The sequence below is a fragment of the Panulirus ornatus genome, chromosome 31, assembly GCF_036320965.1.
Source record: "Panulirus ornatus isolate Po-2019 chromosome 31, ASM3632096v1, whole genome shotgun sequence".
Classification (NCBI taxonomy): domain Eukaryota; kingdom Metazoa; phylum Arthropoda; class Malacostraca; order Decapoda; family Palinuridae; genus Panulirus; species Panulirus ornatus.
The window spans coordinates 12494685-12509180 of record NC_092254.1 but is presented as its reverse complement, the minus strand read 5'-3'; the positions used below and the strand labels follow the sequence as shown (position 1 = coordinate 12509180).

At 50.0% G+C, this 14496-nt stretch overlaps 1 protein-coding gene and 1 long non-coding RNA gene across 3 annotated transcripts in view; one reads left to right on the top strand and one right to left on the bottom strand.

Moving 5' to 3' along the window:
• LOC139758825 (uncharacterized) overlaps nt 1-14496 on the bottom strand; it is a 178914-nt gene that overhangs the window by 27946 nt on the left and 136472 nt on the right. The window lies entirely within an intron of this gene.
• The window catches only part of LOC139758824 (trissin receptor-like), a 149329-nt gene that overhangs the window by 1111 nt on the left and 133722 nt on the right, over nt 1-14496 (top strand). The window lies entirely within an intron of this gene.

Below are 14496 nucleotides of genomic sequence, written 5' to 3'. Positions count from 1 at the left end.
TATCACACTTTCACCAATTTGGGTAAGAGACCGTCCCTATATACATAAATATATAGAAATATTATTCGAATGAAATTGGAAAGCGTTTTAAATGCTTTTATTCACGATGATGATGACGATAATGAAGCATTTTTATGCTGCAGTGAATCTGTCAGATCTGAAAATTCAATCCTTTAACGAATTCATTTTCTATACTGAGCAGTGAATAAATTTTCACTGCATCCGTGGCACATACACACACACACACACACACACACACACACACACACATATATATATATATATATATATATATATATATATATATATATATTCATTTATTATACTTGATCGCCGTTTCCCCGCATCAGCGATGTGGCGCCAGGAAACAGACGAAGAACGGCCCATCCACTCAAACACACACACACACACACACACATATATATATATATATATATATATATATATATATATATATATATATATATATATATATATATATATGTGTGTGTGTGTATGTGTGTGAACAAAGTGCAAATGAACGCGTACTTTCATAGAACATACAAATCTTCAACAGCCAGGATCGAACCCGGGACCCCTGTGCAACAGGCGGGAGGGAGCGCTACCGCTTGGCTATGATAGCCCTTAATAGGGGCGTTTCTATATCACACTTATATATATATATATATATATATATATATATATATATATATATATATATATATATATATATATATATATACACACCCGTACACGTACATATACATACACATACACAGACATATGCATATATACACATGTACATATTCATACTTGCATGCTTTCAATCCATTCCCGGAGCCACCCCGCCCTACAGGAAACAGCATCGCTGCCCCCCGCTTCAGCGAGGTAGCGCCAGGAAGAGACAAAAAAAAAAAAAAAAAAAAGGGGGCCACGTTCTTTCACATTCAGTTTTTAGCTGTTATGTGTAATGCACCGAAACCAAAGCTCTCTATCCATATCCAGGCCCCACAGACCTTTACATGTTTTCACCTGCCATGGTTCCGTCCATTGACAACACGTCGACCCCGGTATACCAAATCGTTCCAATTCACTCTATTCTTATTCCTGCATGTTCAGGCCCCGATCGCTCAAAATCTTTTTCACTCCATCCTTCCACCTCCAATTTGATCTCCCACTTCTCCTCGTTCCCTCCACCTCTGACACATATATCCTCTTTGTCAATCTTCCCTCATTCTCTCTAAGTGTCCAAACCATTTCAACACACCCTCTTTTGCTCTCTCAACCACACACACACACACACACACACACACACACACACACACACACACACACACACACACACACACACACAAGAATCGGTACGGGCCCGCTTGGGGTTCGAATGCTGGGGAGGGAGTCGTCAGTATAGGTCCACACCCATTCCCAGGTGTTCATCCTCAACTCATGGCTGGGCGCTGAGTCCGCTACCGGGTCAAGGGTAACCCCCCACACACACACATAACAGGGATCCCCCAACCAGCCCACTACATAAGACAGCACCAGGCCAGGCAAATGGGGGGGAAAGGGACTCCATCTTCAAGGCATTAGAGAAATCCCGTGAGGCAGACCTAACCTAACCCACCCCCCAACAACCCTCCCCATCTCAGTCATAAATTCTGGCCAACTGGGCCACCAAGCCGCCCCGGGAGGACCTGCCTTAAGCCAGCCGTCGGCACGACCGTATTTAGCGGCGGGAGAGACGAGGACGCCCCGTCAGCGGCAAGAGGAATGGTCGCCGACGAAGGGGGAAAAAGGAGATTCTTACGGCTTGAGAGAGAGAGAGAGAGAGAGAGAGAGAGAGAGAGAGAGAGAGAGAGAGAGAGAGAGAGAGAGAGAGAGTAAGAGAGAGTAACAGACTCCCCCCATCCGTACCGTTAACAGGAACTCAGTATGTGTGATTTGCCCTACGCTATATGATCCTTTTCATGAGTCCACATTTTCCAAAGCAGACGCTAATCCTTGGACTGTGTTCCTTCCTCTTTCTAGACCTCGTAGAGGTCGATTCCTTTTTTTTTTCTTCTTTTTTTTTAAGTGACGGGATTCTAAGTCTCCCGGATGCCTCCGTAGTTTAGTGGCTTAACGATGCTGACTTCACATCCACTTGCCCAGGTTCGATCCACTCGGCGCGAGCCAGAGAGCAAGCCCGCAGCCCAATCAGCCGTTGGTCGTTTCTCTAATGAGCGGGGTCGTGGGTACCACCTTGGGCTGAGGTCGGTAATGCACCACAGCTGCGACAGACTGTCCTAGCCATGCTCAGGGACATGGCTAGGACTGACAGGCCTAATGAGTCTACCAGGGGTGTCCACGTCCAGGGACATGCAAACCCCCCTCCCCCTTCACTAACAGGCCTAATGCGTCTACCAGGGGTGTCCACGTCCAGGGACATGCAAACCCCCCTCCCCCTTCACTAACAGGCCTAATGCGTCTACCAGGGGTGTCCACGTCCAGGGACATGGCAGGGACATGGCCCCCCTCCTCCCTCACTAACAGGCCTATTGAGTCTACCAAGGGTGTCCATGCCTGGGGATGTGGGAAACCCCCCCACACACACTCACTGGTAGACCTAGGGAGCCTATGTAACACCACACCTTTAAGCACTCTTGACCAGTTACCTCGTAATGCTGGGGTGAAGCGCTGTGGCCACCTAGCTAAAAAAAAAAAAGTGTTTACCTTAAAGGTCACCTCCCTTCCTCCCTCCCTCCCACCCAAATCACACCAACACACACCCCCCCTAAAGAAAAACTGTTTGAAAACTCTTGAAAGTCTAGAAAAAACAAAAAAAGGAATGATATACGGTTCTTATAGATATTCCGATATGAAAAGAAAAAAGTTAGGCATCCAAGCCTTGAACTTAACACACTCAAAACACTCGGGTCTGTGTGAGGGCAAAGTTCCTACGCCATCTTTGCTATCGAGGAGAAGTACGCGCTTAAAGGCACTTATGTTCAAGGTAATGACACGGTTGGGATATAAAACTCTAATGCTAGGCTTCAGAATTAATTAACGACGACATTTATCACGCGAGACGTGTGTTGGCCCAAACCCCTCAGCTCCTTATCGAATTGTGTCGAAGCTGTACATGTTCACTGTACGTGACGTGAGGGTAAAACTGGTAGACCTATAGTGTGAGCGTGATTGGTATAGCATCAGGTAGAATGTTGGGGTGTATCTGGTCGAACATTACACATTAATGTTGGGGTGTATCTGGTCGAACATTACACGTTAATGTGGGGTATCTGGTCGAACATTACATGTAATGTGGGGGTTATCTGGTCGAACATTACACGTTAATGGTGGGGTATCTGGTCGAACATTACACGTTAATGGTGGGGTATCTGGTCGAACATTACACGTTAATGTGGGGTGTATCTGGTCGAACATTACATGTAATGTGGGGGGTATCTGGTCGAACATTACATGTAATGTGGGGGGTATCTGGTCGAACATTACACGTTAATGTTGGGGTGTATCTGGTCGAACATTACACGTTAATGTTGGGGTTATCTGGTCGAACATTACATATATGTGAGGGGTTATCTGGTATAACACTATCATACGGTAAAAATCTTTTCGACTATGTGCCCGTGGCCATCACGCAGCGCTATGATAATGCTTAACAACAGCCATCGCATCCCCACACACACACACACACACACACACACACACACACACACACACACACACACCTGTACTGAGCCTGGCAGTATGGTCGACTCTCACATCCTTCGCACGTCTCCCTGTCGCCCTTAAGAGATCACGCGGCTGCAACTTGCCGTGGTTGTCTTTTCGGTGATCAGGTTATCGGGGGCGTCCGTCCGCCCGTTTTCTTTCTTCCTTTCCTTATTTTGCGACGAACGTTCCCCCAGGTGGAGGGGGGGGAGGGGTTGTTTACAACGGTACGACCCCTTGAGCACGAGGGTACGACCCCTTGAGCACGACGGTGCGACCCCTTGAGCACGACGGTACGACCCCTTGAGCACGACGGCACGACCCCTTGAGCACGACAGTACGACCCCTTGAGCACGACGGTAGGACCCCTTGAGCACGACGGTACGACCCCTTGAGCACGACGGTGCGACTCCTTGAGCACGACGGTAAGACCCCTTGAGCACGATGGTACGACTCCTTGAGCACGACGGTACGGCCCCTTGAGCACGACGGCACGACCCCTTGAGCACGACGGTGCGACCCCTTAAGCACGACGGTGCGACCCCTTGAGCACGAATGTACGACCCCTTGAGCACGACGGTGCGACCCCTTGAGCACGACGGTGCGACCCCTTGAGCACGAATGTACGACTCTTAAGCACAACGGTACGACCCCTTGAGCACGACGGTAAGACCCCTTGAGCACGACGGCACGACCTTCACCCCAATCCAAAAGGCCCAATATGAAATGAAAATAAATCAATATAAAAATGGCCATCAGTCCCCTCTGCAATCCTGTGGTCATATACACACAACACATTATCTTGTGATGATGTCGGTCTTAGGCGAAACCAATGCATACTGCCAGTGAACTCAGTCCACACACGATACCCAGTCAAAATGGGTTTTTTTTTCCCCCCCCCATCTTAACCAACGCCATTGATATCACCAATGACATTTAAGAAATGGGTACCCAACACGCATACTTATTGTGGAATAATGGGTTGTTCCCTGTGGCATATCGACCCAGTTACACCCCGTGGTTTGGAGGAGGGAGAAAAAAAGAAGAGAAAGAGAGAAAATGGGTTGAGGAAATGGCTTCATGAAACGATTAACTTCAGGGGATAATGAAGTGACCTTATCTTTTCAACTAGGAGGTTGGTCCTCCCCCCCTCAACCCACTCCTCCCCTCACCTCATATCAAGGGCTTCACTTCAATGTTTGAAATCTCATTTTCTATATATCGAAACCCCCAGCATATCATTTTCTTTCAATCTGTTTTAAATCTCATTTTCTATATATCGAAACCCCCAGCATATCATTTTCTTTCAATCTGGTTTCAATCTCATTTTCTATATATCGAAACCCCCAGCATATCATTTTCTTTCAATCTTTTAAATCTCATTTTCTATATATCGAACCCCACCCCCCCCATATCATTTTCTTTCAATCGGGTTTAAATCTCATTTTCTATATATCGAAACCCCTAGCATATCATTTTCTTTCAATCTGTTTTAAATCTCATTTTCTATATATCGAAACCCCCAACATATCATTTATTATTTTTCTTTTATAAATCAGTTATCATCTAACCTCTGTCCCACTCGTACGCATGTAGAGTTAATTGATACAACGCTACACTACTACTGTACGCAAACAAACACTGTACACAAACAAACACTGTACACAAACAAACACCTTTTTTTTGGGAGGGAGGGGTGTCAACTGTACAGTAACGAATTCTCTGTCTCGACGGGCAGAGACAGAACTGGAAACATGCCTGTCGAAGCAGCACTGATCCCTCTGTCTCGACAGACAGGTAGAGAGAGAACTGTCGACGCACCTGGTCGAAGCAGTACTGATCCCTCTGTCTCAACAGACAGGTAGAGACAGAACTGTCGACGCACCTGGTCGAAGCAGTACTGATCCCTCTGTCTCGACAGACAGGTAGAGACAGAACTGTCGACGCACCTGGTCGAAGCAGTACCGAACCCATTTGTCTCTGCATATCGGTACAGCTTCGACCTGGCCCGTACAGGGGGACCCCAGGCGTGTCTCAGGACTTTAAGGCACTGCTGGACCTTAAGGCAAAGGAAAAGACCAACTTAAAGACACTTAAAGACCAACTTAAAGACACAGACAAACTTAAAGACACTTAAAGACAAACTTAAAGACCAACTTAAAGAACAATTTAAAGAGCAACTTAAAGAAAAATTTAAAGACCAACTTAAAGAACAATTTCAAGAGCAACTTAAAGAAGAATTTAAAGACCAACTTAGAGAATTTAAAGACCAACTCAAAGAAGAATTTAAAGAGCAACTTAAAGAAGAATTTAAAGACCAACTTAAAGACCAACTTAAAGACCCTCCGCACCCCTAAAAAAAAAAAAATAAGTACCACTTACTGAAGAGGAACTTACTTACCACTTGAAGCTGATGACCAGGTATTGATTCTGACCTATGCCGGTGAGAGAGAGAGAGAGAGAGAGAGAGAGAGAGAGAGAGAGAGAGAGAGAGAGAGAGAGAGAGAGAGAGAGAGAATCACCCATAACCACCACACGGAGAGAAACTCTCCTGAAAGTCTACTTGTACTGAAGGGAGGAGGAGAGAGGAGGAGGAGGAGGAAGAGAAGGGGGGGTAGAAGGGTGTCTATTCTAAAAAGAACCGTCTCAGAGTGCATTTCGCAATGACGGGGCATAGAGAGGGCCGCGTTATCAAAGGTGCTACAGAGTTAAGGGGAGAGACTTTGCTGGCTCTCTCGTGAGAAGTGGGGAAGAAGATATATTGCCAGGCGAAGTTGGCGCGACTTCTGCTCTGACGAGGGAGCGGGGAGCAAAGCGAGCGCTACTTGGCTGTAGCAATGACCGGGAGGAGGAGTGTGGCGCAAACCCACCCCCCCTGCAGGGCGATGCTATTCAGGGTGACCAAGGAGTGGGAGGAGGCACACAGATTGACGGTAAAGGAAGCTACAGGTTACCATCTGACGTGGGAAGAGCGGCTGGTGTAGCCATGCAACGAAGCTCTGATGGGCTACACCGAGAGAGAGAGAGAGAGAGAGAGAGAGAGAGAGAGAGAGAGAGAGAGTCGGTGGTTGGAGAAGGCATCTCCTTAACGACTGAAGGCGTGGTGGTCGAAGACCGTCGTGCGTTTGGGGGTTGACGGCCCATGGCGTTGAGGACAATAGGTCTTAAGGGCCCAACCAAACCACCAGCCAGCCAGCCAACCAGACAGCCTCCCGTGTGTGCAGTGAGGGAGGCTGGCGCGCAGACACACAAGGTAGTCACATGCTGTTGTAGGGGTGGTGGGGTGAGGAGGAAGACTGGCGACATGTACGCCAGATGTGTGATGGATGACCCATGTGTAGTTACCTCTGTGTACCGCACCGGGAGGGAGGAGGTCTACACTCGTCTACTGGGGTGTGTCTACCCTCTTACGGCTTCTCAGACTTTGCCTCACCGTAACAGCATTCACAGTTTCATTGAGCCAGACTTAAAGGCTGTGACCAAATCACCCCCTCACTCCTCTCTCTTCCACGCTGTGTGTGTGTGTGTGTGTGTGTGTGTGTGTGTGTGTGTGTGTGTGTGTGTGTGTGCAATGGCGTCTCTCGATAGCTTTCTCTCAGACTTCTGGGAAGTGAGATTCGAACACATGGCTCCGGCTTATCTCCCGAAAACAATTGCCCTCTCTCTCCTTTGGCAAAGTGACCTCCTCTATTAGCACACCCAGGAGGAAGGGAGCGAGGGAGGGCAGCTGACCCAACCACACCCTTTGTGCCAGCGTCTGTACGTGCGTCTGGAAACCGGAGATAAGAGAGGAGGTTGGGCGACGAGAAGTGACGTCCTAACGTTACCTTTACGTCTTCCTCCGCCCCATTTCTTGTTCCATATGCCTCGTTTTCGTTCGGGCTAGACTTGAGCTACTTCGGAAAGGTGTTCGGTCAGGGGGGGACCTTCCTTGTCGTCTGTGAGTCATTATCATTTTGTCAAAAATGACGAAGATATTTGATCATGAACGTTTTGATAATGATTGACAAATATGGATGTTCTGTTTTTCTGTTCTTTTTTCTTTTTACCGTTCTCTGTTAACGGTTGGCAAGTCTTAGGGTAAAGATCCATCAGTATTAAGACATAGAAGGGATGTGATGGGGTCGTTTCTATGTACCACATATGAGGGATGTGGTGGGGTCGTTTCTATGTACCACATATGAGGGATGTGGTGGGGTCGTTTCTATGTACCACATATGAGGGATATGGTGGGGTCGTTTCTATGTACCACATAGGAGGGATGTGGTGGGGTCGTTTCTATGTACCACATAGGAGGGATGTGGTGGGGTCGTTTCTATGTACCACATAGGAGGGATGTGGTGGGGTCGTTTCTATGTACCACATAGGAGGGATGTGGTGGGGTCGTTTCTATGTACGACATATGAGGGATGTGGTGGGGTCGTTTCTCTGAAGTTCTCCGAGGGGGAGTGATTACCTCTCTCTAAACCTCCAGATCAGAAGCTGCGACAAATTGAAGAACTTTTTCCCCCCCTCTCCTTGTGAGGAGGTAAGGAGGGATACGTTGCGTGTCGCAACCTTTTTGCTTTGTGCAGTCGAGTATAAAGAAGTTCTGGGACACCCCAGAAGCCCTGATATACGCCCTGGTTGACGCTCATCTCCTGCACAGTTGCGGAGGGGAAAAAAGAAAAAGTTTTGGGACTCGACTGGTCGAAGATGATCCAAACCCTTGTCTCTGCCTGTCGAGACAGAGGGCTGGGTATAACTTCAACCAGGCGTGTCCCCAGGCTCTGTCCCTCTGCCTGTCGAGACAGAGGGCTGGGTACGGCTTCGACCAGGCGTGTCCCCAGGCTCTGTCCCTCTGCCTGTCGAAGACAAAGGGCTGGGTACAGCTTCGACCAGGCGTGTCCCCAGGCTCTGTCCCTCTGCCTGTCGAGACAGAGGGCTGGGTACAGCTTCGACCAGGCGTGTCCCCAGGCTCTGTCCCTCTGCCTGTCGAAGACAAAGGGTTGGGTACGGCTTCGACCAGGCGTGTCCCCAGGCTCTGTCCCTCTTCCTGTCGAAGACAAAGGGCTGGGTACAGCTTCGACCAGGCGTGTCCCCAGGCTCTGTCCCTCTGCCTGTCGAGACAGAGGGCTGGGTACAGCTTCGACCAGGCGTGTCCCCAGGCTCTGTCCCTCTGCCTGTCGAAGACAAAGGGCTGAGTGCAACCTCGACCAACCGTGTTAAAGCACTACTGGTCACTGGCTGGAAGTTCGTATTCTATTTCTGCTGAAGCAATGCAAGTGACAAGACGAATCTGGATACAATTAAGGGGTTCTCCATCGTGTATATCAAACTCGTCTGTGTGAGCTAATTCCCTCTCTCCTAGGTATTCATTACGTGATTACACAGTGCGTGACACACTGCAGGGTGCATACTCACCCTACAGTCCAGGTCTCATGAGATCTAATGTTTTCAGTACGAATGCGCTCCAGTTCCGAGGGTTTTTTTTTTTCCGGGACCTTGAAACCTTTCCTTGTTATCTGATGCTCTGCGCCCAGAGCACTGAGAGAAACTTGCTAACATTTCAAGAAATCGAGTGTATTCCTTTCCTGTTTCACTCAGTACATGTGTACTACCCACCCTCAGTACATGTGTACTACTCACCCTCAGTACATGTGTACTACCCAGCCTCAGTACATGTGTACTACCCAGCCTCAGTACCTGTGTACTACCCACCCTCAGTACCTGTGTACTACCCACCCTCAGTACATGTGTACTACATTGGTAGTTGCGTATCCTGTACGAACACAGTCTATCCCTTAAATGTTTGCACGCGAGGGAGAAAATGGAGTTACGTTAATGGTCGCCAACACTCAACACAGGAAGCAACTTAGACGCCTTCAGGAGTTCAGGTCTTGGAACCACAGGCCACTGAGCCGGCTGGCCCACCTGTCCAGGAGGGCAGGTGTTCTGAGCCGGCTGGCCCACCTGTCCAGGAGGGCAGGTGTTCTGAGCCGGCTGGCCCACCTGTCCAGGAGGGCAGGTGTTCTGAGCCGGCTGGCCCACCTGTCCAAGAAGGCAGGTGTTCTGAGCCGGCTGGCCCATCTGTCCAGGAGGACAGGTGTTCTGAGCCGGCTGGCCCACCTGTCCAAGAAGGCAGGTGTTCTGAGCCGGCTGGCCCACCTGTTTAGGAAGGCAGGTGTTCCACAAGGGAAGAGTTGACTGATGATATAGTCCTGATGTACCAGCCCTTCCTCCTCCTCCTCCTTCCACTTCCCCTGAGAGTGCAGCAGAAGGCCTCTGCTTCCTCCCTAGCGGCCACGACCAAGCAGGTCATGAAGGCAAGGGGTGTTGGGAAGGGGAAAGGGCTGGACCCCGGCAGACTCTGGATACAAGGGGGTCCCTGCCGAGCTCAACTCTGGAGACTAGAAGTCCCTCAACATCTGGACGAGGAGGGAACTTACAGTTGGTTGGGGACCGGCCAAGTAACACAGTCTCTCTCTCTCTCTCTCTCTCTCTCTCTCTCTCTCTCTCTCTCTCTCTCTCCTCAGCGAGAGGAGGGCGAGGAAGAGGAGAGGATAAACATGCAGGGTGGCCAGAAGGGGTCACTCACTGCACGTGTGTGTAAGAGGAGGCGGAGGCGGAGGAAGAGGAGGAGGGAAGCGCTCGACGCCGCCAGAGCATCACGCGTGTCCCTCCCACCACCACCAGGTGAGGGAGGGCAGGTCAACCCCGCGACACGTCGGGTGGACGGAGCCATACGAGGAGGCACGAAACACGACGGGGTGTGTGTGTGGGGGTGGTGGAGAGGAGGAGGAGGAGGATGTCGTGAGACCACCACCTCCTCACCCCCGGTACCGACCATCCTCTCCCTCCCCCTGCGTGCCAGAGAGAGAGCCCGCCCCCCGGACACAGCCAGGCTACTGGGGTCAGCACAGGTGAGGTGGAGGGAGGAGGCGAATCGGCCATGGAAGTCCCAGAATGATCGCTATGTGCCGGTGGGAAGGGGAGCACCCCAGGCCGGCTCTTTGAGCGAGGAGGAGCTCACGAGAGTCATCTGCGAGATGAGAATGCACACACACACACACACACACACACACACACGCTAAACGACATCTGAATGACACAGAGCGACGCTTGGGCCCCCCGTGAGGGAAAGCCTGTCACTGTGTTGGGGGTCGACGGGCAGCAGCGCCAGTCTATATCTGCGGGCGCTGGCTGTTCCATGTGATCCTCAGACCTCAAAGCAGAGGTGTTACCGGACTCTGCCTGCCTGCGGTGACACCGCCGGGGGGTGGGGGGGGGGGGTAACAACAGTCTCGTCGAAGACTTCCTCTCTCTCTCGCTCCGAAGGAGTCCATCATTTCCCTCCTACTGGACAGAGCGCAGCCTTTAGACCCGAAGCAGCAGTTCCTAGGATGAGTGACGCCAGGGCCCTCTCCAAAAAATGGGTCCTAGGGGGAGAGAGAGAGAGAGAGAGAGAGAGAGAGAGAGAGAGAGAGAGAGAGAGAGAGAGAGAGAGAGAGAGAGAATATTCCACTTTCAGTCTCGGGACTCAACCCTTTTGGAATGATAAAAAACGGATTTACGTGTGTGAATATTCAGTCACAATGGTGATTCAGGAGGGTGAATATCCTACCAAATATTCAATCAGAATGGTGATTCAGGAGGCTGAATATCCTACCAAATATTCAATCAGAATGGTGATTCAGGAGGCTGAATATCCTACCATATATTCAATCAGAATGGTGATCCAGGAGGCTGAATATCCTACCAAATATTCGATCAGAATGGTGTTTCAGGAGGGTGAATATCCTACCAAATATTCAATCAGAATGGTGATTCAGGAGGCTGAATATCCTATCGCTGCCAGTGCGTTACCACTGGAGGAAACAGTGGTAAGCAGAGCCGCCCAGTGTTATGGCCCTCCCAAGCTCTGCACGGCAATGCAACACGTACGTAAGATTAAAACAACTTTGCTTTTTGTTTAGAAGTTTTCCTCAAAATGATCGGTACGAGCCACTCCTGTAATGTGAGAGAGAGAGAGAGAGAGAGAGAGAGAGAGAGAGAGAGAGAGAGAGAGAGAGAGAGAGAGAGAGAGAGAGAGAGAGAGAAGGAGGGACGGTCTCTCTCTCTCTCTCTCTCTCTCTCTCTCTCTCTCTCTCTCTCTCTCTCTCTCTCCTTCCTCTTCCCTATGCTCAAGTGCACCTCACACCACACACACACACACACACCCTTTCCTCTCCCCTTTCCCCCTTCTTATCTGGTGTTCTCACGGTATACACACACACACACACACACCCTTTCCTCTCCCCTTTCCCCCTTCTTATCTGGTGTTCTCACGGTACTCCCACACACACACACACACAGAGTACCAGGGGCGCCCTGGAGACTGGAGTCTGACAGAGACGAATCCTCATAATCTATTCTGAATTTAAACTTAATCGATATCTAATCTCGTTGCTGCCGGGAGGTTCCACACAGATGACCTGAAAATGGCTTCCACGCTCGCTGATTATATATAACCAATCCAGTATAATAATCCCTAATAATACAGCAAATGGAACTTGCGTGTTTATCGATCGATAGATAGGTTAATCACAGTTGCCGGAAGAACGCAGAAACATGTTTACACGAAAGACGTTCGAGTACACAGTACTTCACTGAGAAGCATGAAATGAGAATGTCCGTAGTCTATAGTGAAGCGAAGGCTCCATAGAATAGAAACGTAGAGTACAATGTATATGATCATGGGAGATGCCTCGATCTATCGGGAAATCTATTCGACGACCGTGGGGTCACTACTATCCACCCTCCTCCTCCTTCCTCCTCTCCTCCTCCTCTCCTCCTTCCTCTCGTCACAGTCAACATCAAACTGAATAATGTATCCTGTTAACAGAATTAGATCCCTTAAAACTCTCGTAGAGATCTCCCCTCCCTTTGTCTATCTCCCGACACACGGCTTGGATTAACGAACATTAGACTTATGCAACCCTCTCTCTCTCTCTCTCTCTCTCTCTCTCTCTCTCTCTCTCTCTCTCTCTCTCTCTCTCTCTCTCTCTCGTCCTGTAATCGTTCAATTAACACATCTCCCAAGCGCGACCGACCGACCCCGCCACTCTCTCATCACCTCCTCAAGCACCAGCACTGATCATCTTCTTCTTTGCAATCAAGACGGGTTGCGAGTGGCATTCAACACCCTTCCCTTGATTAGCACACGGTGGGGTGGTCGTGGTAATGGTAATGGTGTGGTGGTGTCCTCGTTCTCACCTGCTGCTTTGAATTCAAATCCCCAGCTGGGAAAATATCGGCCATCTGTGCCTCTCTCTCTCTCTCTCTCTCTCTCTCTCTCTCTCTCTCTCTCTCTCTCTCTCTCTCTCTCTCTCTACCCCACGACCACCACACCCTCATGTTCCACGACTCTACTCCTCTGCCCTCTTCGGATGGAGGTGGTGGGGATAAGCTCAATGGTAAAGGATGGACAACACGATCGTCCTGCTAATGTAGACCCCCCCTGACACACACACACACACACACACACACACACACACACACACACACACACACACACTGACACACACACACACACACACACACCTCTCCGGACATCTTGAGATCCCGAGGCAAAAGATATGAGGTCTGGCGGTGATAGAAACTACAATCCATCATCCGTCCATCTCAACACAGAGGAGTGCTGGAGTGGGGGCTCTCGCGCCGGATGGCCTCTCCCGACGCGGCAGGAGGAGGAGGAACAGACCCGTCTCCCGACGAAGGGAAGGAGACGGTTCTGATCCCCGCCTCGTTCTCGGAGAGATGGCGCGAGACGAAGCAACGAATATACACCAACACATCCCCCCACACACACACTCCACCCCCCCAAACACCCTCCGCAAATTAGCCTTCTATTTTATGATCCTGTCTCCATCTATAAAGATGAGGATATCAGAATTCTATTACCGTCCACCTTATCTTTTGTATATACATATATGGGCTCGGAATATAGGACACCATTATTGCCCTATGGTAGATGGTGATACCCCGTCTCTATCGGTGTGGGTTAGGAACTTAATATACCATTACTGTCCACTAAACATCCTGGTCTCTTGGTTTGACGTAGGCGGGTCATTCGCCGTAGATGGGCAATTCGACTTGCCATTAACTGTCTCCCTTAGAGGTGACCCTATAGCCATAGACCATCGGGGGAGGGAGAAGGGGGAGGGGGGGGGTCTTCTTCTTCGTACCCCTATAGCCATAGACCATCGGGGAGGGAGAAGGGGGGGGGGTGGTCTTCTTCTTCTGTTCTCTGACTTTCCCTCAATACTCCCAGGTACTCGACGGGAGTGTAAGTGGGAAAGCAGCCCTAAGGAGACCACCCCAAGACCCGAGGTCCCTCACCTCTGGAAACACACGTCCCACAAGGATCCTGAAGGCGAAGAGGCGAAACCAATGGCTATCCTGTTAACTTTAGAAAAAAAAAAAAAAGAAATCCGGCAACGCCTTTCTAGGTCTCTCTCTCTCTCTCTCTCTCTCTCTCTCTCTCTCTCTCTCTCTCTCTCTCTCTCTCTCTCTCTCTCTTTCTCTCTCTCTCTCTCTCGAGAACAACACCACCACCGACAGCCGAGCCACCTAAAGACTTTACAGACTCCCCTTCCCCTTCCCTCCCTCCCCTCGACTGACATCATCTCCTCTCCTCCACCCACCTACCCTCCACGGTAATGCCCCTGGGGGGGGGGGGGGTGGCTACCGTGCCCATACTCCCTCGTGGATCTAGCAGCACCACAAGACACCTGGTTCGAGTCTGTCCCCCACCTGCAGCAATCGCCATGATGGGTGGTGAAAGAA